This window comes from Symsagittifera roscoffensis, chromosome 9 (genome assembly GCF_963678635.1).
Source record: "Symsagittifera roscoffensis chromosome 9, txSymRosc1.1, whole genome shotgun sequence".
Classification (NCBI taxonomy): Eukaryota; Metazoa; Xenacoelomorpha; order Acoela; family Convolutidae; genus Symsagittifera; species Symsagittifera roscoffensis.
The window spans coordinates 33,704,559-33,728,955 of record NC_087070.1 but is presented as its reverse complement, the minus strand read 5'-3'; the positions used below and the strand labels follow the sequence as shown (position 1 = coordinate 33,728,955).

The window sequence follows — 24,397 nt, the reverse complement described above, 5'->3', positions numbered from 1 at the left end:
TCGAAGCGCATCATTGCTTGGTGCCCCTGCACCCCTGAGCCAAAAAGATTTAACAAGATTTCAAAGATTTTCTCAGCAGTGTCCTGTTGGTATTGCTTTTTGGTCATCACGCAGTTCAGGACCGTTCCTTCCAAGTTACTGGTAAGCGCACTGCATTCTTATCTTTCTGACAGGTCTTCTTCCTCGAAATGCAGTTTCATTACCTCTATCCAGGTATCAATGCAGCCATCAGATTCGTTTTTGTAGCATCTTGCTTTCTCAAAAACGATTCTGGACTTCTCACTGCGTTCATTGGTTCTGGATAACCTTGTAAGGAATGTCTCTAAAGACCTGTTTAGGGGGTCAAAGGCTGTGGCCATTGCTGTGGCATCTCTTGAATGCCCCGCCTGAGTATCATCGCCCCCTGATAAGGGTTCTGTATTTGGTATATCCCTTCTATCCGAATCGCCGGGATTGTTTCTTCCTTGGCTCGCATGACTCATCCTTGGGCTTGCATGACTCCTGTTCCTGGAATCACTTCTCCCCGTTGCATGTGTGCCTTGCGTCGGTCGTTCGTTAGAGGTCTGTCTGTTCCCCGTTGAACTTGCTCTACTGTTCGGGCCCCATGTTCTATTATCCCTTGTGGCATAGCCTGATGAACTGCTCCTACCTCTAGTGGATCTATATGTCCTCCTCCTTTGATGGTCATTGAAGTTCACCTTCGGCTCCCTTCTGGGACCTCCCGAGTTTGGTTCCCCTTCTTTTAGTCCACTCTTGCTGCCTAGTAGCCCGTCCAACCTATCCATGATAGCCTGAGTTCGCCTATCCATCATCGCATCTATCTTTGTGTCAAGAGTCCCAAGAGACTGCTCTTGCTGAATTCTCAACTTCTCCATGTCGTCTCTTAAGCGTAAATCTCTCTGTTCCGCTTCTCTTGTCATTCGCGACAAGTTCTTCGCTAAGTGCTCGTCCGTTCTTTCTTTTAAGCGTTTTTCGCTCCTACCAACTTCTTGTCTATTGCGGTTTATTTCTTCCCGTAGACTTTCTCTCTCAATGTGAGCTGCTCTTTCTAGTTCACTCATTCTTAAGGACATCTATTCGTTTTGTTCTCCTATACTGCCCACTATGTTGTTCAAGGCTTCTTCTAATGCTGCCCCGTTATCCACGAGTGGCGTCACTAGTGGCAGTGTCACCCTGTCGGTCCCAGTTAGCTTCGTGCTGGTCGAGATTCGGGCTTTTACTCTCTGTCTCGACGTCTTTTCATTATCCACTTCAGGATCCGCCAATGCGTTGCCTAGCCCTTTGTTTCTATTCTACCCAGTTCGCGGCTCTGAATTTGTCATAATCGCGAAGCCTCTCGACTGGCCCGGTGTGTTTACCTCTTTGCTTATCGTTCTCACCACACCAAATTTGTCCATGGTTCCAGTCTCTCTTTCGACGTATGCCTCATTCTCCTGTGTCGAACTATTGAGGCTGACTTGAGACCCAAAATCCACTTGCTCTTCTTCGTCCTCTTCTTTCTCCTGGGATTCACCTTCATTTCCTGTGCCCTTTCCCATGGTGATGTTTCCTAAGGTGTTCATTGGTTCTGGATAACCTTGTAAGGAATGTCTCTAAAGACCTGTTTAGGGGTTCAAAGGCTGTGGCCATTGCTGTGGAATCTCTTGAATGCCCCGCCTGAGTATCATCGCCCCCTGATAAGGGTTCTGTATTTGGTATATCCCTTCTTTCCGAATCGCCGGGATTGTTTCTTCCTTGGCTCGCATGACTCATCCTTGGGCTTGCATGACTCCTGTTCCTGGAATCACTTCTCCCCGTTGCATGTGTGCCTTGCGTCGGTCGTTCGTTAGAGGTCTGTCTGTTCCCCGTTGATTTTGCTCTACTGTTCGGGCCCCATGTTCTATTATCCCTTGTGGCATAGCCTGATGAACTGCTCCTACCTCTAGTGGATCTATATGTCCTCCTCCTTTGATGGTCATTGAAGTTCACCTTCGGCTCCCTTCTGGGACCTCCCGAGTTTGGTTCCCCTTCTTTTAGTCCACTCTTGCTGCCTAGTAGCCCGTCCAACCTATCCATGATAGCCTGAGTTCGCCTATCCATCATCGCATCTATCTTTGTGTCAAGAGTCCCAAGAGACTGCTCTTGCTGAATTCTCAACTTCACCATGTCGTCTCTTAAGCGTAACTCTCTCTGTTCCGCTTCTCTTCTCATTCGCGACAAGTTCTTCGCTAAGTGCTCGTCCGTTCTTTCTTTTAATACCAACTTCTTGTCTATTGCGGTTTATTTCTTCTCGTAGACTTTCTCTCTCAATGTGAGCTGCTCTTTCTAGTTCACTCATTCTTAAGGACATCTGTTCGTTTTGTTCTCCTATACTGCCCACTATGTTTTTCAAGGCTTCTTCTAATGCTGCCCCGTTATCCGCGAGTGGCGTCACTAGTGGCAGTATCACCCTGTCGGTCCCAGGTAGCTTCGTGCTGGTCGAGATTCGGGCTTTTACTCTCTGTCTCGACGTCTTTTCATTATCCACTTCAGGATCCGCCAATGCGTTGACTAGCCCTTTGTTTCTATTCTCCCCAGTTCGCGGCTCTGAATTTGTCATAATCGCGAAGCCTCTCGACTGGCCCGGTGTGTTTACCTCTTTGCTTATCGTTCTCACCACACCAAATTTGTCCATGGTTCCAGTCTCTCTTTCGACGTATGCCTCATTCTCCTGGGTCGAACTATTGAGGCTGACTTGAGACCCAAAATCCACTTGCTCTTCTTCGTCCTCTTCTTCCTCCTGGGATTCACCTTCATTTCCTGTGCCCTTTCCCATGGTGATGTTTCCTAAGGTGTTCCTCATTCTTTCTGAGAACGATGAGGACGTTGTTAGTTTCTCAGTCCAGCCTGCCATCATGGTGTTGTCGGTTGGAGATCTTCTAGTTGCCACTATTTCAGTTGAGATGTGGGACAGTTCCGACATCTGCTCTCGGTCCAATGTCCCGGTGGAAGTGGCAAAATCATGGCCTTGTTCTACCGGAGTAGATTCACTCGCCAGCCTCCTGCCTCTCCCTTCCGGTCCATGTACTTCCTGGTTGTCATTCATGGCCTGGTCCGTATGGACCTCCACTTCTAACATAGCTTTTCCTTCTTCTGAGGACTTCTGACTCCTCGTTTCAACCATTCTGCCTGAAACCGTCTCCCCTTTGTCGGTCCGGGCTCGTTTGATCCGATCCACAAAAGGGTCAGTCATTGTTTTTCTTTGCTTTTTAGGTATGAATTTCCTAGAGCTATTACCTCGTTTAGGTATCCTTGACTTGTCTAGACTCATTCTCAATTTGTCACTTCTTTCTGCCTATACACTCAATTCGATTGCTAGTGACCTTATAGTTTGATTATCAATAAAAATGACACAACACAATAAATTTCAGACGATTCTATTAAATAGTGACCACGAATCCCTGTATGTTATCAGAGTACAGCTTATATATAATTTATTCACACTAACCGATTATCGGTCGTAAGATTTGAGTACTAGCACAATATGATGATATCAGTCAATTTAAAAGATAGTGTACACTACCCAATCAAGCAGAAATTATGTTGATTTAAAATCAAACAAATAACAGAATAAGGATACTTCTATGAATGTATTTGTACTTTTAGTCAGTCGCAGTACAATAGTCGAACTTGTCTTTTAAAGAAAAAGCTTTCCCTGCTTGGTGCTGCACCAAACAGACAAAACTTTGAAGGCAGTAATTTTCTCAAGTGGGAGTCTATTGCACCCACCGAGTACTGTGTTACCTATCTGCCTTCGGACTGCCCGAGCTGGACCTACTAAAATCCTCAGGGCAGTCACTTTTCACAAAAACGTATTGGGTTTCAATCCACACCAATGAATTACGCTCTTTCTAGTTTAGACATATTGTCGCGAATATCCGAGTTCGGACCTGTTTTGTTTTGGCCTGGTCTTTATTGAAAGGCAAGTTACCAGTGCAGTCACTGATTCCTAGCCTGTCTGCTAATAACCTATTACCTCTCACTGTAGTCTTTCTTTTGCTTACCTAAGTCTCTCAATAAAATAATACCCCTCTGGATTGGCAAAAATAGGACCCTTCCGGATTGGCAAAATTGAGACCCCTCCGGATTGGCAAAATTTAGACCCCTCCGGATTAGGACCTCTCTGAGTTAGCAAATATAGGACCCCTCCGGATTGGGACCCCTCCGGTTTTGTGAAAACAAGACCCCTCCGGATTGGGACCCCTCCGAATTTGAAAAAAAATCTGGACCCCTCCGATTTGAGCCCTCTGGTTTTTTAAAAGTAGCTTTTCGGAGATTTCCTTCTTTCAACTTATACCCCTCCGGATTGGCAAAAATAAGACCCTTCCGGATTGGCAAAATTGAGACCCTCCGGATTGGCAAAATTTAGACCCCTCCGGATTAGGACCTCTCTGAGTTAGCAAATATAAGACCCCTCCGGATTGGGACCCCTCCGGTTTTGTGAAAACAAGACCCCTCCGGATTGGGACCCTCCGAATTTGAAAAAAAATCTGGACCCCTCCGATTGGGAGCCCTCTGGTTTTTTAAAAGTAGCTTTTCGGAGATTTCCTTCTTTCAACCTATACCCCTCCGGATACGTTCTCCGATGCTATTATGCTTTTTAAATTAACTAGGAAGGGTATGTAATGCTTTCCTAGACCCTTCCGGATTGAAGTTAAGCCTCTTATTTGACAATTCACGCTAACGGTGAAGGGTCTTATCGCTAGCCCAACTTCGGCTCGATTAAGGTTTTCTTGTGCCTTTAGCCTTTCCTTTTCGTCTAGATCAGCCTAAAGTTACTTTATTCAACTGCTATTACCTTTTGGTAGGGGTGTAAGGGCTTTTCTAAAAAAAATTTATAAAACGTGAAGGGTCTACCCTCCGAAATTGGTGAATTTGCTAAAAACAATCTCAAAAAACTTTCACGCTTACTTTTTCGAAAAACTTTTGTCCCTATCAGTAAGCTCAGCTAATTTCTGATCTATTTGTACTAGGATCAATTGGATCTGCCCAGTAGTTCCAAAGTTATTAACCAAAACGTCTTTTTTCTAAAGTCAAGAAATTTCTCTCTTATAGGATCCGCCTAACTTTTTCCGCAATTCTGTTCTTTTCGACCTAAAACTTATTGATTCTAGCTCAGAAGGCCTATACTCTTCTAGTTCAATGCAAAAGACCCGATCTAAAACGCTTTAGTTAAAAAAATTTGCGAAAAACTATGCTACCTAGACCGCTCCGGATTGATGAATCCACCAAATCAAACACGTTCGATTTCTCTGCAACCCGGAAGGCTTTCGGGATGCGGGTTCTAGAATCTATAGATTCACTAGTGGACGTTGTCCGAACAACTTTTTTTACTGTTCTAACTCAAAAATTTCAAAAAATTTTTTGAATTTATAGTGTTCCACTTTCTCAAAAATCACGAAAATTCGGTTTTTGGTTCCAAAATAGTTCCAACCACTTCCGAACAAACTTAACCGGTTCTATCTATTATAGTAGTGCAGTTACAATGTAACACACTAATTTAGCGTCTTTTTCCGTTTCAAAAATTATCGATATCTCAAAAATCGCGATTTGTGGGGGGGATCAAAATATCGCTGTTTTGACCCTAAAAACCGGTCTGCTTTCTGTGTTTTTCACTGAAAAACGATATAGGAGTATTAATATAGGCTATATAAGTAATAATATTAGTAATACTATAACCCTCCGGGTTTGTTTAATATCCGAATTAAGGTGCTTAACTCAGATATTCGCGGTTCGGTGAAGGGTCACTACAGTGCAGCACTGTCGAGCCCCCCATAGATTACTATCTTAGTTTTTGTACCAAAAGGGATACAAAACTTGGTAACGATACCCAACAGTCGATTGTTGTTGTCGTTGAGCCCCTTCTTGTTGTTCCTTGTACTGCTTGCCGGATCAGTCTTCTCCCAAGACTCCTCCGGATTGAGCGCAAATCAGCAGACCCTTCCGGATTGAGCGCAAATTAGCATTAGCGTGCTTAAATACTCAAACAACCCTACATTACAAGCCTCACAAACGGGCCACAAATTTGATCGTAACGATCCTGACTGATTTAAATGCCTGTAATAACAATATATCTATCAACAACAAACGGGAGGGTCGGATCACATCTTGTCTGGGGGGATGATTTCAACTGATTTTTTTTACTTTTTTTTTTACTGTTTTTGGTTTTTTCGGTTATTTTTTTAATCTTTTTTGTTTTTCTTGTGTACTATACTACTTTTTGTTTGGTTTTATATATATCTTTAAGTGTTTTTGGTCACAAACCTCTCAGGGAACGAGGGGTTGGCCGATCCCCCCACTCTTCCTGATTCGTGAATTTTCGGTCTTAACTAGGTTAAAAAGCTATTCACGGTAATCCGGAAGGCTTCCGCGTTCCGAACTACCCTTTCGCCCCGGCGGTTTAGGCCTATTAAGGGCGTTAATGTGAGCATCCGCTCGGCGCGGAGTTCTCGTTAACGGTTCCGCCGGTCATGATGTTAAAAAAGAATAACACCCAGGAGCGCCATAAAAACATCTATGTAACATTCGCCCGGAAGATACATATCGACGGAAAAAAAGCTAGGTTCTAAGACGACTGGCCAACGTCTTAACAGAGCTCTACATGCGTTTCACCGTCTCTATCAAGCCAGTACTTTCGGTGGTCTTTCTAACATCGGCTCGACAAAAACGTTACTGCTTTCGGCTTCGGTCAAAACACTCAAATTAACTAGATTACATGCAGAAATAGTGAGCTCATGGCTGGTTCTCAGTATCCCCAGACCACGAGGTCACTCCTAAAATCAGGGCTATTACTATTTATTGAATTATTATTGTTTTTGTTCAGTAGATAAAAATCATCATCTCCATCGAAGATGGATCAACCCTTTCCCCCAACTCCTAGCTTCTCATCTTAGCAGAATGAATTCAGATGTTAATAAAATTCAATTCAGGACATGATAGGGAAAGTAAAAAGTTTTTATAAGAAGACTCTTATTCTCCTTCCGGAAGGCTGTCTTCCACCCTTCACCGTTGTTCGCAACGGCCTTGCAACTATTGTAGCGACACAATAGTTGCAACTCGGAACGGTCTCTGCTACTTCTGCAATTTGTTGTTATTTTCCAATCACAATTATCGTCGTTATCGCTATCGCAACTAATGTTGTTGTGTTTATTTCAGTTTTTTCTCTAAAATGGCCGTTTTTGACGTCTCATAGAATTGTTACGTCATCAATTCGAATTTTTAAAATTTAGGAATTTCGGAATTCTTCAGCCTTCACGATTTGTCCAATCGTTCGAATAACGCTCTTATTCCTTCAAAACCGCCAATTCGGAAGGTTCGCTGCTAAAACTCGAAATTGCTGCGTCTGCATTTTTGTCCATTCTGGTCGAATGTCACAAGGATGAGAAGCTAGGAGTTGGGGGGAAGGGTTGATCCATCTTCGATAGAGATGATGATTTTTATCTACTGAGCAAAAACAATAATAATTCAAAAAATAGTAGTAGCCCTGATTTTAGGAGTGACCTCGTGGTCTGGGGATACTGAGACCCAGCCATGAGCTCACTATTTCTGCATGTAATTAAGTTAATTTGAGCGCTCTGGTCGAAGCCGGAGAACAGTAACGTTTTTGTCGACCCGATGTTGAAAAGACCACCAAAATAACTGGCTTGGTAGAGACGGTGAAAAGCATGTAGAGCTCTGTTTAGACGTTGGCCAGTCGTCTCAGAACCTAGCTTTATTTTCCGTCGATATGTATCTTTCGGGCGAATGTTACACTTCCGGAAAGAAGATAAGGGTGTTATTTCCCCTGATTCAGGAATCCGGAGTAGTCTCGGGACTTGAACTGAAATCAATTTATATAATTTTTTAGCTTCCCAATTATTTCCTGAATTGAATTTAATTAACATCTGGATTCGTTTTCTGACGATGAGAAGCTAGGAGTTAAGGGAAAGGGTTGATCCATCTTCGATGGAGATGATGATTTTTATCTATTGAACAAAAACAATAGTAATATAATAAGTAGTTGTGGCCCTATTTTAGGAGTGACCTCGTGGTCTGGGGATACTGAGACCCAGCCATGAGCTCACTAATTTTGCATGTAATTAAGTTAATGTGAGCGTTCTGGTCGAAGCCGGAGAACAGTGTCGTTTTTGTCGACCCGATGCTAGAAAGACCACCAAAAGAACTGGCTTTGGTAGAGACGTGAAAAGCATGTAGAGCTCTGTTTAGACGTTGGCCAGTCGTCTTAGAACCTAGCTTCATTTTCCGTCGATATGTAATTCCGGGCGAATGTTACATAAGTCATTTTCCGTCGGTTTGTACTTACGTGCGAATGTTACATAAAGTGTTTTCAGTGTGAGTTGGACTTATTAACTTTTCAGAAGTTTGAAGTCTTGTTGATTTTTTTCGTCTTTTGACAAGGTTTCTGACGAGATATTTTCAGCTTTGTTACCGCGGGGTACAACATTCTATTTTCTTGGCATTTTCTGTTTTTGTTTCTAAACATGGCTTTAACAGGCCATATAGTTTCATGTGTATATGAGCGAGGACTGAACCTGACTCTCCCAACTCACAACATGCCTGCAGCCGGAAAGAAAAACCGGAAGAATACGAGGACTAAATCAACGACCGACATCAGAGCAGACGAAGAAGAATGTCTCAAATGCAGCAGAACCGATGGGGATGACTGGATCGAGTGCGACCGGTGCTCAAAAAGGACACATGCAGACTGCGCGAAAATTCCCAGGGAAGTCTTCAAGTATATTTCAACATCAGATAATTTTGTGTACATGTGTGATATTTGCTTGAGCAGACCAATTGATAAACCCGCCATTGCCTGGGAAGAGACCGATAAGAGACTCAAACTCATTGAACAAAAATTTGAACGCGTAGTCCAAGTAGTGGACAAGCCCCCCAGTGTTCTCAGTGGTTCCGATACCCGTCCCCAGAAACCTCAACCACCAGATCCCAGTTGCTTCAACGGCATACGGATACAGAATTTAAAAGAACCGGATCACGAACTCTCATCTGACAACATGGAGTCTGATATGGCCAAGGTACGCACAATTTTGAATGATCTATGCGGAGAAGAAGCTAGCGTTGCGGATCTCTACCGTACTGGGAAGAAAAAAGAAAATGTTGCAAGACCAAGAACACCAAGTCAAGCTACCGAACTACTGGCAGTACCGAAAGGTTCTGGCAAGTACACATAAGCTGAAGGATTCTTCTGAAACGTCTTTATCTCCCGTGAACTAACGAAAATTGAACTTGAGCTAGAAAAGAGTTTGCTGAAATGCCGATACGAACTTATTCAGTCTGGTCAGGTCGCAAAGGAAAACGCAAAAATCCGTAGTTTAAAACTGTTTATAAACGGACAGGAACATAAATTGGATTGACTACAAGCCAAATTTGTCACTATGTTGCTTATTAATGCCAGATCCCTCATAAAACCAAACGCCCTGATACATTTACATACAGACATGCTAGACCAAAATGTTGACATCTGTCTTGTTTGCGAAAGCTGGTTGGGTGTTAATGTTGATTATTCCTTCATGCTGCCTGGTTACCACCTTGAAAGACATGATCGAAGCCATAAGAATTCCAATAAGCAAACTGGAGGCGGAGTATGTGCATTTATTAGGCACAACCTGTCGTACGCACAGCTACATCCTCTCGGTTCCGATCTGTTTGAAATTTTGTGGCTTGACTTCTTCATAAGTCCTCGTGTTTTACTCTGCTTACTTTACTTCCCTCCAGACGCCTGTAATGGGGAAGCAGTCTCCGAACATATTATTTCCACGGTTGAGAACATCATGCAAAACACAGCCTACGGTTGCGTTGTCGTGTGTGGTGACCTGAATTCCCTCGACACAGGCCATATTTCGACTCATTGCAATTGGCATCTTGTTAACACCGACCCAACGCGCGGAGCACGAAATCTTGACAAAGTTTCTATGCGATGACCCGAGTATATTCCAATGCTGCAAAATGTTTCCTCTTACAATATCAAGTGACCACCTGAGAATTATTGCAAAGATCGCCAAATCTAAGCATTCACGCAGGAAAATAGTTTTCCGAGACCAAAGTGTTCAATTTAAACGACCTTGTAATCTTGCATTGGATCAATGTGACTTTTCTCAAATTCTGCACACAAATGAGGTCAATCAGGCGGTTTCAGAATTGAGCCATGTCCTCACCTCGTATTTTAACCATTTCTGTCCCTTGCGTCGGGTTTCTCTAAGAAACACTGAACCACCATTTCTCACATCAGTTGTAAAGCTTTTGCTTAAAAAGAAAAACAAGCTATTCAAGAAAAGGCGATTTAATGATGCTTTAGCGGTTGCTTCAGAAATTCGCCGCCAGATTTTTTCCAATAACTCTCGGAACAAACAAAAGGGAAGCAAATCTTGGTGGAAGGAAGTCAACTATTATGTGAAACGTGAACAACCCGTCATTGAAAACCACTTCGACGCAAATGAACTGAATTCTCATTATAATCATATTAGCACTAATCTCGTAAACACGCGGCCTCAAATCTATGACACACATGGCTACCAACTTCCTGTTGTTCATGTACGCCAGGTGTTTAATTACATATCAAAGTTGAAAAAAACTACTGTTGGCCCTGACGGTCTGCCGTATTGGTTATAACGTGAAAACGCCCATAGTCTAGCAGAGCCCTTGACGCACATTTTTAATATGTCTTTATCAAGTTCGGTCTTTCCTGAAACTTGGAAAGTTGGTTGCATAAAGCCTATTCCGAAGTGCCCCCATCCATCTAAGTTTTCTGATCTGCGGCCTATTTGTCTGATTACTATTATTGCTCGGGTGTTTGAGCGAATTGTCTTTGACAGCTTTGTATCTGAGCGATATCACTCAACCCTCTCGAACGATCAGTTCGGTTTCCGAAAAGGTTCCTCAACTACGTGCGCGCTTATCAAGCTACTAAACGATTTGTACTACATCCGTTCAGAAAATGACTACGTTCGAATCATCACTCTTGATTTAAGCAAAGCGTTCGACTCTATTTCTCATCGTGCTATTATTGATGGACTTCGTAAGTCTCATTATAACCCCTTTCTTATAAACTGATACAACAGTTTTCTTTCTGGTCGCGTTCATTCGACTCTTGTAAACGATCAACTATCTCGTGAACTAACTACCAGTCAAGGCGTTCCGCAAGGAAAGGTAAACGGACCACCGCTTTTCAACAGTGGTACAAATGACATATCAGTCACAACTGACATTCCTGAAAGACGGTGTAGACTCACTAAGTTCGCTGACGATTTTACCCCAGTTGTCGGAGGTCGCATAGGTGAACATGACTATGCCAGTGACGTTATTAATGCACTCGAAGTCCAGTTTAACTCCAAAAACTTGACGCTGATTGACGGTAAAACAAAAGAGGTTCTGTTATCGTTTAAAAAAGGTCAACAACCTAGAACTATTCCTGGAGTTGAACGTGTGACGTCGCGAAAGATACTCGGAGTCATATTTGACGAAAATCTGTCGTTCAAGGAGCACATTACTGCTATCTGCAAAGCGTCAGTCTCATGTTTATATCTTTTGTTGCGCCTCAAACGTCTGAACTATACAGCGGAAGAGCTGAAATTACTTTATAATTCTTTGGTGATATCTCGACTATCTTACTGCGCATCTGTTTGGGGTGGTACTTATTCATATTTACTAGATCAAATAGACCGAGTTCAGAACAAAGCACGATTTTTTGGTATTATTGACGAAATTGAACCTATTCGTGAAATTATCCGCAAATCTGACCAGGCCTTGCTACGCAAAATAACCGAGACCGTGTGACATTCGACCAGAATGGCCAAAATGCAGTCTCTGTAGAATTCAGGATTTTAGCAGTGAACCTTCCGGATTGGCGATTTAGAACGGATAAGGACGTTATTTGAATGATTGGCCAAACGGTGAAGGCTAGAAGATTCTGGAATTCTAAATTTTAAATTTTCGAAGTGATGACGTAACATTTCTGAGAAATGTTAAAACGGCCATTTTGGCTAAAATAGCAGAAAGAAACAGAACAACTTTATCTGCGATTACGAACAGTACGAAAATCGAGACTAAAAAACAACAACGAACTACCGAACAGCAGAGGACGTTCCGAGTTGCAACTATTGTGCTGTTACAATAGTTGCAAGGCCGTTGCGAACAACGGTGAAGGGTAAAAACCAGCCCTCCGAGTTAGCGTGAACCTGAGGTTAAGGAGCTTGATTCGCCGGATTCAAGAATCCGGAAGGGTCTCGGGACGGGAACTTTTATGAACTTGTATTGAATTTTAGCATCCTGTCATGTCCTGACTTGAATTTAACTGATATTTTGATTAGTTTTGACAAGGATGAGGTGCTAGGAGTTGGGGGGAAAGGGTTGATCCATCTTCGATGGAGATGATGATTTTTATCTACTGAACAAAAACAATAGTAATATGATAAGTAGCAGCCCTGTTTTTAGGAGTGACCTCGTGGTCTGGGGATACAGAGACCCAGCCATGAGCTCACTAATTTTGCATGTAATTCAGTTAATTTGAGCGTTCTGGTCGAAGCCGGAGAACAGTAACGTTTTTGTCAGCCTGATGTAAGAAAGACCACCGAAAAGTACTGGCTTGGTAGAGACGGTGAAAAACATGCAAAGCTCTGTTTAGACGCTAGCCAGTCGTCTTAAGACTTAGTTTTGTTATCCGTCGATATGTATCTTCCGGGCGAATGTTACATGTATGTTTTTATGGCGCTCCTGGGTGTTATTCTTTCATAACATCATGATCGGCGGAACCGTTAACGAGCACTCCGCGCCGAGCGGATGCTCACATTAACGCCCTTAATAGGCCTAAACTGCCGGGGCGGAAGGGTAGTTCGGAACGCGGAAGCCTTCCGGATTACCGTGAATAGTTTTTTAACCTAGTTAAGACCGAAAATTCACGAACCAGGAAGGGTGGGGGGAATCATGAACCCCTCATCCCCTGAGTGGTTTGTGACCAAAAACACTTAAAGATATCAGCAAAACCAAACAAAAAATAGTATAGTACCCAAGAAAAACAAAAAACATAAAAAATAACCGAAAAAACCAAAAACAGTTAAAAAGTAAAAAATCAGTAGAAATCATCCCCCCAGACAAGATGTGATTCAACCCCCCCGTTTGTTGTTGATAGATATATTGTTGTTACAGGCATTTATATCAGTCAGGATCGTTACGATCAATTTTGTAGCCCGTTTGTGAGGCTTGTACTGTAGGGTTATTTGAGCATTTAAGCACGTTAATGATAAATTGCGCTCAATCCGGAAGGGTCAGCTGATTTGCGCTCAATTCGGAAGGGTCTTGGGTGAAGACCGATCCGGCAAGCAGTTCAAGGAGCAACAAGAAGGGGCTCAACGACAACAACAATCGACTGTTGGGTATCGTTAACAAGTTTTGTATCCCTTTTGGTACAAAAAGTAAGATAGTAATCTGTGGGGGGCTCGACAGTGCTGCACTGTAGTGACCCTTCACCGAACTGCGAATATCCGAGTTAAGCACCTTAATTCGGATAATAAACAAACCCGGAGCGGTATAGTATTACTAATATTATTATTCATATAGCCTATATTAATAGTCACATATCGTTTTTCAGTGAAAAACAACGAAAACAGACCGGTTTTTAGGGTCAAAATAGCGATATTTTGATCCCCCCACAAGTCGCGATTTTTGAGATATCGATATTTTTTGAAACGGAAAAAAGCGCTAAGTTAGTGTGTTACATCGTAACTGCACTACTGTAATAAGTAGAACCGGTTAACTTTAGTTCGGAAGTGGTTGGAACTAGTTTGGTACCAAAAACCAAATTTTCCCAATTTTTGATAGTAAGAAACACTAAAAATTTAGAAAATTTTTTGAAATTTTTGAGGTAGGACAGTAAAAATAGTTGTTCGGACAACGTCCACTAGTGAATCTACAAGTCTTAAAATCCGCTACCCGAAAGCCTTCCGGGTTGCAGAGAAATCGAACATAACGTGTTTGATTTGGTGGATTCATCAATCCGGAGGGGTCCAGGTAGCATAGTTTTTCGCAAATTTTTTCTACAATAGCGTTTTAGATCGGGTCTTTTGCATTGAACTAGAAGAGTATAGGCCTTCTGAGCTCGGATCAATAATTTTTAGGTCGAAAGGACCAGATTTGCGGAAAAAGTTAGGCGGAACCTATAAGAGAGAAAATTTTTTGAGTTCGAAAAAAAGACGTTTTGGTTAATAACTTTGGAACTACTGATCATATCGAGTTGATCTTGGTATCAATAGATCAGAAATTAGCTGAGCTTACTAATAGGATCAGAAATTTTTCGGAAAAGCGAGCGAGAAAATTTTTTGAGATTGTTTTTAGCAAATTACACAAATCCGGAGGGGTACACCCTTCACGTTTTATAAATTTTTCTGAAAAACCCTTATACCCCTACCAAAAGTTGATAGCGATTGAACTAAGTAACTTAGGACAGTTCTAGACAAAAAGGGAAGGCTGAAGGCACAAGACAACCATAATAGAGTCGAAGTTAGGCAAGTGATAAGACCCTTCACCGTTAGTGTGAATTGTCAAATAACTGCCTTAACTTCAATCCGGAGGGGTCTAGGAAAGGACCCTATACCCTTCCCAGTTAATTCAAACAGCATAAAAGCAACGCAGAACGTATCCGGAGGGGTATAAGCTGAAATTAGGAAAACTACAAAAAGCTACTTTGACAGAGCTAAGGGCTCCCAATCCGGAGGGGTCGAAATTTTTCAAGGTCAGAGGGGTCCGAATCCGGAGGGGTCTACTTTCCACAAAACCGGAGGGGTCCGAATCCGGAGGGGTCTTATAGTTGCTAATTCCGAGGGGTCCCAATCCGGAGGGGTCTATATTCTGACAGTCCGGAAGGGTCCTATTTGTGCCAATCCGGAGGGGTATCATTTTATTAAGGACTTAGGTAAACGGAAGAAAGACTAAAAAGCGAGAGGTATTAGGTTATTAATACACAGGCTAGGTATCAGTGACTGCACTGGTAACTTGCCTCTCAAAAAGAACCAGACTAATACAAAACAGGTCCGAACTCGGATATTCGCGACACTAAGTCTAAATTAGAAAGAGCGTGACTCATTGGTGTGGATTGAAACATAATACGTTTTTGGGAAAAGTAACTGCCCTGAGGATTTTAGTAGGTCTAGCTCGGGCAGTCCGAAGGCAGATAGGTAACACAGTACTCGGTGGGTGCAATAGACGCCCACTTGAGAAAATTACTGCCTTCAAAGTTTTGTCTGTTTGGTGCAGCACCAAGCAGGGAAAGCTTTTTCTTTAAAAGACAGGTTAGACTATTGTACTGCGACCGACTAAGAGTACAAGACACATACGTTTTTTTTATATATACATTCATATTGTGTCAATATATATATTTTTTTGTTTTTGATTTTAAATCAACCTAAACTGTGCTTGATTGGGTAGTGACTACACTATCTTTTAAATTGACTGATAACATCATATTGTGCTAGTTTCCAGATCTTTGGACCGATAATCGGCTAGTGTGAATAAATTTTATACAAACTGTACTCTGACAACATACAGGGATTCGTGGTCACTATTTAATAGATTCTGGTGAAATTTATTGTGTTGTGTCATTATTTTTGTTAATAAAACTATAAGGTCTCTAGCAATTGAGTCAAGAGTAGGCATAGGAAAGTGACAAATAAAGAATGAGTTTAGACAAGTCGAGGATACCAAAACGAGGTAATAGCTCTAGGAAATTCATACCTGAAAAGCAAAGAAAAACGATGACCGATCCTTTTGTGGATTGGATCAAGCGATCCCGGTCTGACAAAAGGGGGACGGTTTCAGGCAGAATGGTTGAAACGAGAAGTCAGAAGACCTCAGAAGAGCGAAGAGAACTATTAGAAGTGGAGGTCAATACGGACCATACCATGAACGACAACCAGGGAGTAAATGGACTGGAAGGGAGAGGCAGAAGGCTGGCGAGTGAATCTACTCCGGTAGAACAAGGCCATGATTTTGCCACTTCCACCGGGACGTTGGATCGAGAGGAGATGTCGGAACTGTCCGACATCTCAACTGAAGTAACGGCAACTAGAAGATCTCCGACAGACAACACTATGATGGCAAGCGGAACTGGAAAACAAACAACCTCATCATCGTTCTCAGAAAGAATGAAGAACACCTTCGGAAACATCTTTCCATTCAGCATGGGAGGGGGAGCAGGAAACGATGGGGAGTCCCAGGAGGAAGAGGATGAAGAGGAGCAAGGGGACTTTGGATCTCAAGTCAGTCTCAATAGTTCGATCCAGGAGAGTGAGGCACACGTCGGAAGAGAGACTGGAACCATGGACAAATTTGGTGTAGTGACAACGATAAGTAAGGAGGCAAACACACCGGGCCAGTCAAAGGACTTCGCGATTAGGACAAGTTCGGAGCCACAACCTGAAGAGAATAGAACCAGAGGGCTCGGCAATGCGTTAATGGATCCTGAAATAAATAATGAAAAGACGTTGAAGCACAGAGTCAAGGCCCGGATCTCGACAAGCACGAAGTTACCTGGCTCCGACAGGGTTACACCGCCACTAGTGACGCCACTCGTGGATAACGGGGCAGCACTAGAAGAAGCCTTAAACAACATAGTGGGCAGTTTAGGAGAACAAAATGAACAGATGTCGATAAGGATGAGTGAACTAGAAAGAGCAGTTCACACTGAAAGAGAAAGTCTGCGGGAAGAAATAAACCGCAACAGACAAGAAGTTGACAGAAGCGAAAAACGCTTGAAAGAAAGAACGGACGAACATATGACGAGGAACTTGTCGCGAATGACAAGAGAAGCGGAACAGATGGAGTTACGCTTAAGAGCCGACATGGAGAAGTTAAGAATTCAGCAAGAGCAGTCTCTTGGGTCTCTTGACACAAAGATAGACGCGATGATGGAGAGGCGAACGCAGGCTATCATGGATAGGTTGGACGGGCTACTAAGCAGCAAGAGTGGACCAAAAGAAGGAGAGCCGAACTCGGGAGGTCCCAGCAGGGAACCGAGGGTGAACTTCAATGAACATCAAAGGAAGAAGACAAATGGATCCACTAGAGGCAGGGGCAGTTCATCAGGCTATGCCACAAGGGGTAATACAGCATGGGGCCCGAACAGTAGAGCGAGTTCAACGGGGAACAGACAAACCTCGAACGAACGACCAACGCAAAGCACACATGCGACCGGGAGAAGCGATTCTGGCAACATGGGGCATACAAGCCCGAGGAGGAGTCACATGGGCCAAGCGGGAAACGCTTATGGTGATTCGGATTGCAGGGATGCACCGCACACAGAGCCTTCGACAAGGTGTGAGGACACTCAAGCGGGACACTCAAGGGATGCTACGGCAATGGCCACAGCATTTGAACCCCTGAACAGGTCTTTGGAGACATTCCTGACGCGGTTATCTAGAACCAATGAACGCAGTGAAAAGTCCAGAAGAGTCTTTAAGAAGCCAAGATGCTACAAGGACGAATCTGATGGCTGCATTGATACCTGGATAGAGGTAATGAAGCTGCATTTCGAGGAAGAGGACTTGTCGGAGAGACAGGAATGCAGCGCGCTCACCAGCAACTTAGAAGGGACAGCCCTGAACTGTGTCATGGCTAAGAAACAGTATCAACGTGACACTGCTGAGAAAATCTTCGAAATCTTGTTAAACCGTTTCGGATCAGGGGTGCAGGGGCACCAGGCGATGATGCGCTTCGAGAAACGGAGGCAACGAGAAGATGAAACAATAGACAAGTTTCTCGATGATTTGGAAATGCTGAGAAGACGCAGCCAACCGGATGAGTCAAACCGAAGGATGAACCTGGCCGTAGCCTCAAAATTCATCGATGGTGTGAAAAATGATGAACTTCGTACGATGCTAGCAACGCATTACACACCACTATCAACTAATGCGCCAACACCGGAGGAGTTGAGGCTCAAATCAAAAGAGTATCTTTTGTTGAAACCTCCTTCGAGATCTGGATATTACAAGAACAATTATGGCAATTTTAACAACGGACCAGCTAACCAAGGGAACAATTGGTACAAACCGAGGGATGATATGGACAAGAGACGTTCTTGTGCTAATTGCAGTTCAACAGACCATCATGTGTCAGCATGCCCAGCTTACAAACAAGGCATGAAAGCAATAGGCTTTAGCCTCGAGGACGAAGATGCGTCAGAGTTGGATCATGAGGATTTCATGAGAGGAGTAATTGCGAAATTTGGCCCGAGGTGTTTCTTTTGTAACTTGGAAGGTCATTTTAAATCAGATTGTCCGCAATTCTGGGATGCAGTGGCAGACATCAAGCATCCAAGGCATGAAGAAGCTTTGTCAGGAGTGAAAGCAAGCAAGGCTCGACTTTTGAGCGAAGCAGAGGCACGCAGGAAGGACAAACCTCAAGAGCTGGCGGCAAAGAAAATGCAAGCAGTAACAGAAGAAGCACGTGAACCGGAACCAGCAACTGCGGCCGATGACTTCAAGATCGATTATAAGGCAGCCGCAAAGGATGCTTTAAATAGAGTACAGCAGGAATTGGTGACGAAAGAGATCGAACAAAAAGTGAAACTTGAACTGGAAAAGGAAAAGCTTCAGGAGCAACTGAATACCTTCGAGGCAACGGAGTTCGAAGAGACGAAAACACCAAGCAGTTTAGATATGAAACTTAAAGTGATCTCCGGTAAGAGGTTCGGCATGGCGCCGCAGGGAAAGAAGATACAGTCGATAATCTCAGTGGCTGGACACCAGGTAATAAGAAATTTGAGTGAACCATCAGAGTTCACTTTAATGCATTTGGACACATATGCAGATTATCTGAGGCAGGTGGAGCCACGCACTGAGTCGAGAGCTGTGCGAGCACTACTAACGACGGGTGGCCCTCGCATGAAGAAACTTCATGGACGCTACTTGGAGGTCTATGGGCCGTATCAAATAATGCTGAACGTGGATGGAATCAGCATCTACACCAGGACTTACATAACAACAGATGATGACCAAATGGGGCAGATCTATTTGGGTGAAAAGGAACTCAAAGTCCGCAGGATAGGCCATGACGCCATGATGGAACAAGACGCGGTACATATTGGATATGAAGCAGATGTGACAGCACACCTGCTTGACACCAACGGAACAAAAATCGGAGTCACAGGGCTTCTGGACACAGGCGCGGTGGTGAGTGTGATGCCGATAAAAACCTGGGAGAGAATGGGCTTCACGCGGGAAGATCTGATTCCTACGAATCTCCGACTAGCCGCTGCAAATCGAGGAGCTATCTACGTAGCCGGAAGAACACCGGTGACAGTCCTTCACATGGGAGGACGGAACCTTTGGATGAGCTTCCTGGTGGTAGAGAATCTGGACGATGCCGACCAATTCATCTTGGACAGAGATTTTGTCAGGAATTTTGACGTGATGATTGACTTGAACAATGGTCTAATACGGATTAGAAACCCGGACCGAAAGTATGTTAAGAGACCAGTTAATAGGATAATAACAGATGAAAATAAGGTACCAGTTTTTTTGGATAGAAAAGTAAAGTTACAACCAGGACAAGCTGTAGTAGCGATTTTTAGAATGAGAAATTTAAATTCGTTAAGTGATAGTAAACAGGTTTGCTTAGTACCGAATCCAAATAGTCAGAGTTCGGTGATTTTAGGCCGGAGCTTCTCGGTAACGCGAAACGGACTGTGTGTCAGTGTGTTGTTGAACACACTGGACACCACGGTTTCAATCCAGCGTGGAAAGAAGCTTGGTTACGCATTGCCGATGAGGACCGACTATGAAGAGACACAAAACTTGAAGAAATATAGTGTGAAAGACTGTCCTTATCATGCCAATAAAGATAAAATTTTAAAGAGGATTGATGAATTAAAATCTATTCGTAAATTGTTTTCAATGAAATCCGAAACGGACGACGGCTTATCAAGCTGCTCGAATTTTCCGGAACGCCCCTCGTCATATGAACTAGATTCTGACAAACCGGTTTTGCCAGAAATAGAACATTTAAAAGGAAAAATAGGTGAGGGAGATTTTGAAAAATTGCGGGACCTCCTAGATCGGAACGCCGAAGTATTTTCAAAACATAAGGCGGACATCGGTTGCTGTAATTTCGTCGAACACGAAATCAAACTAGAAGAGGGCGCCGTTCCCCATAGGGAAGGCGCAAGGCGAATGACGCCACATAAATCGGAAGCGTGCCGAGCGGAAATAGAAATGTTGCTTGAATACGACATGATAGAACCCTCGAAATCACCATGGGCTTGCGGAGTAGTAATGGCGAAAAAGAAAGGGGGGCAGCTTAGATTTTGTTGCGACTTTCGTTACTTGAACGCGGTAACGATTAAAGATGCGTACCCGATACCACGAATAGACGAGAGCCTATCCAAACTTGGTGATGCAAAGTTCTTCACCACATTGGACTTAGGTTCTGCCTTCTGGCAGGTTCCTCTGCGAAAGAAGGACAGGGAGAAAACCGGATTCGCGTGCGAATTGGGGTTGTACCAGTGGAAGAGGATGCCCTTCGGCTTGAACAATGCAACAGCAACCTTTCAAAGGCTGATGGCTCAGGCTTTGACAGGAGTGACCAAAAAGTACGGGAATCTCTTGATGTGCTACGTGGATGACGTAGTCATAGCGACACCAACCCTGGAGGATCACATTGATCGACTCGATGAGGTCTTCGGATGTATGAAAAGAGCAGGCTTGAAATGCAAACCATCGAAATGTGAAATCCTTAGGGATTCGATCAAGTACCTGGGAAGAATGGTGGACCGGCATGGTGTGAGGCCAGATCCAGAAGCAGTAGAGGCTGTGCTGACATGGAAAGCTCCTAGAACGGACACACAGCTCATGAGCTTCCTAGGGTTTGCCAATTACTACCGTGAATTCATTAAAGGATATGCGGACAAGGTGTATCCGATGCAGAAGCTGAGGCGCAACAAAGGGAAGAAGTTCGAATGGAACGATGAGGCACAAGTTGCTTTCGAGAACATAAAGCGGGAACTGTGCGAAGCGCCAGTGCTGGGCATGCCTACAGAAAAGGGCATGTATGTTCTTGACACAGACGCATCGGTGGTGGCCATCTCAGGAATATTGCATCAAGAGCAAGAATGGAACGGAAGAACAGTCCTCCGTCCCATTGCATACGGCAGCAAGGTCTTGAGTGACACAGAGATGAAATATGGCGCACCGAAAGCAGAAATGTTTGCAGTAGTCACCTTCGTGGAAAAGTACCGTGCATACTTGGGGAGCCCTCCCTTCAAGTTACGCGTGGACAACAGAGCGTTATCCTGGTTGAAGACCTACTCGATGGATCAGAGTTATATTGGTAGATGGATAGTCAGATTGGATGGCTACCATATGATAATCGAACATAGGATGCGTGATAAACATCAGAATGCTGACAGTCTCAGCAAGAAAACTGAGTTCTATGAAAGATTGGAGCAGAAGCAGGCCAATCAGGCGGAAGTAAAGGAGGGATTCTCGTTTCTGGACAAAGAAACTTATGAAGCGCTTCCCTTAACGAGATGGTTGGATAAGTCTGGACATCCAATTCCGGGGCATCCTGAGTTACCTGTAGAGAAAGCAGCCGAGATAAAGATCCTGTCAAGGGAGGACCCGGTCCCCTTGGATTTGTTGCTGCGCTCGAACCTGGTACAGCAAGAACTCTCTCGCATGAATATAAACAGCCTCTCATTATTGGATAAAACGGTGCAAGTTACACCACAAGTGATGCGGATACTGGGTGGATTGTTAGAAAGAGAAGTGACCAGAGATGACCCCGAGTGGACAGCAGCAGTGGCATCGCTAACAGTCAGTAAGAAAGTGAAGATCATGCCGTCCAGACAACAGCACGAAGAGAACAAGAGGGATTGTAGGACAATAGTTCAGCAACTAGTATCCTCAATACCCCAAGAGATTTTAACCAGTACTTCTTACGGACGGAAAGAACAGGGGAGCAGCAAGCGAAAGAAAACCGTCACCTTTGTAGACCGGGAAAAAGAGGGTGAAGAGGTAGAACAAAATCTGCTGCAAGACTATTTGTCCGGGGAGAAGGATGAGGAGAAAAACCAGCAATCACAAGATCAACACCCGGGACAAGTGAATTTGTCCGGGGAGTCCGAGATAGACGAGAAAATTCCTGATGAGAAACAGGACCTAGAGAACAAAGTTTTGTCCGGGGAGTTCAGATGGATGCGAAGGAAATACGGACATGATCTGGAGGAGCGTGCAGTCTCCAGCACAACACCTTCGACGGATGATAAGTCAGAAAGCTCGAGAATGAACACCTATTCAGACAGGGATTCGACCTCGGGATCAGAACTGTCAGAACTGGCGATACACACGCTACTAGTGGAAACTCGGGCGAGAAACCTGGACAGAGAGGTGTACCAGGATCCTGACAGTGATCGCTACCTAATACCAAGCGAAAGAGTCTTTGACAACGCAGCGGATGACTTAGAAACGATAGCGGTATCGAAACGTTCGATAAGCCTGTTGCCGCAGAAAGAGGTAGTCAGGACTGATCTTCAGCCGTTTCAACAAGAAACACAACCGTTGGCGAAGATTTGGTGCGTTAAGATGGAAGAAGACACACATCAGCCCAACGAGCTGAACAGTCAGATGAGAGTCATGAAGACGTACTTGAAGGCGAGATACAGACTCTCGGACCTTCTAAGGGCGCAGAGAAATGATCGCATGACAAGCAACCTAAAAAGGTGGATAGAAAACGGTGCACCTGACAAAGGTGACCTGAAAGAAGACAGCTATAGGATCCTGAGACAATACTTCATGCAGAAGGAGGGGAGATTATATCTGAATAAGGACGGGATCGTGGCTTGCAGGAGAAGAGAAGAAGACAAGGTCTTATACAAATATAACGCGATAGTGTTGCCGCAACTCTATCAGACAGAACTATTATTCAGGTCGCATGATCAGATGGGCCATCAAGGGATCGACAAAGTGTATCAGAGGATCCTGAAGCGCTTTGAGTGGCCTGGGATGAAAAAGGCATGCGAGAAATGGGTGACAGCATGTCTGTCATGCCAACAGGTCAAGGATCCTAGGAAGTTGCGATTTCCTTTACAATCAATTGAGTCGTCTGAATTCAACGAGGTGGTGCAGATAGATCATCAGAAGATATGCATGACAGACAGCGGTTACAACCAAGTCTTGGTCATGATAGATCACTTCACGAAGTATGCAGAGGCCGTGCCCTGCATAACTGCCTCGGCGGAAGAGACATGCGACCACCTGATCAATACGTGGATAGCAAGACACGGATGTCCAATGACGTTTCAATCGGACAATGGAACGGCTTTCGTAGGCGAGATTACGAAAGAGCTTATGAGACGGTCACAAGTCGCTCAGGCTCACTCCACGACATACCACCCTCAGACGAATGGCTTAGTAGAAAGACAGTATAGGACGTTAGTGTCGATGCTGAGGGTATATTGTTCCAGGTACATGACCGATTGGGACAGATACCTTCCACAGGTGATGGGAGCTTATAATAGCACGCAACACTCCACCACTGGAGTCAGTCCACACATGATGCTGACGGGACACGAGAAGTCTTTACCTTTGACATTCTTCTACCCAGAGTATGAGGGAAAGAAAACATCCCCACAGGTCTACGTGAGGGATGTGATCAGACGCCAACAGGAGTTGAACGACTTGTGTAGACGAAACACTCAGCAGGCACAGGCAAGGCAGAGGAAAAGATTCGACAAGAAAGCAGCTGGTGCAAAGGCTTACTCGGTGGGAGACTACGTATGGGTATTTCAGAACGTTATACCACCGAAAGGGACAAAAAAGCTTCTGAAGAAGTGGAGGGGACCCTTCATGATTACAGAGGTGCACCAAGAGGGACGCTTTTATAGACTGAGTACTGGCCGAGCCGCCCACTACGAGAACATCAAGCCACACAATCCATCGACAGAAGACTGGTGTATACCTGCAGACATGGAAGAAGGGGATTATCTAATGATGGATCCTGCTTGTGAGGTCAATGAAAAAGGCACCAGGGAGAAGAACGATGGAAACGAAGTCGTAGAGGAAGGTACGGATACACCATTGGACCTGGATCCAAACGAACAGATCGAAGCGGACGATGAAACCTTGCCCTACGCAGAGGAAGATTGGCAGGATTCCGAACAGACAGAGGTTCCCAAGAACATGGAACCAGATCTTCCGTTCACGATGCAGACTCGTCAGAAAGACGGGACGAGACTAAGAAAGAAATACAATCCTTACGGTGACGACTTTGTAGTGGATAGGATAGATCTAAAGAAAATAGTGGAGGAAGTAGTGGGTTTAGAGGAAATAACAGTGTCACAGGACATTGACATAGTCGATGATCACAACGATGAATGGGTTGA

The 24,397-nt window shown here is 44.1% G+C and overlaps 1 protein-coding gene across 6 annotated transcripts in view; it reads right to left on the bottom strand.

Annotated features, from left to right (window-relative positions):
• Positions 1-24,397, bottom strand: part of LOC134854597 (protein Hook homolog 3-like) — a 377,820-nt gene that overhangs the window by 163,986 nt on the left and 189,437 nt on the right. The window lies entirely within an intron of this gene.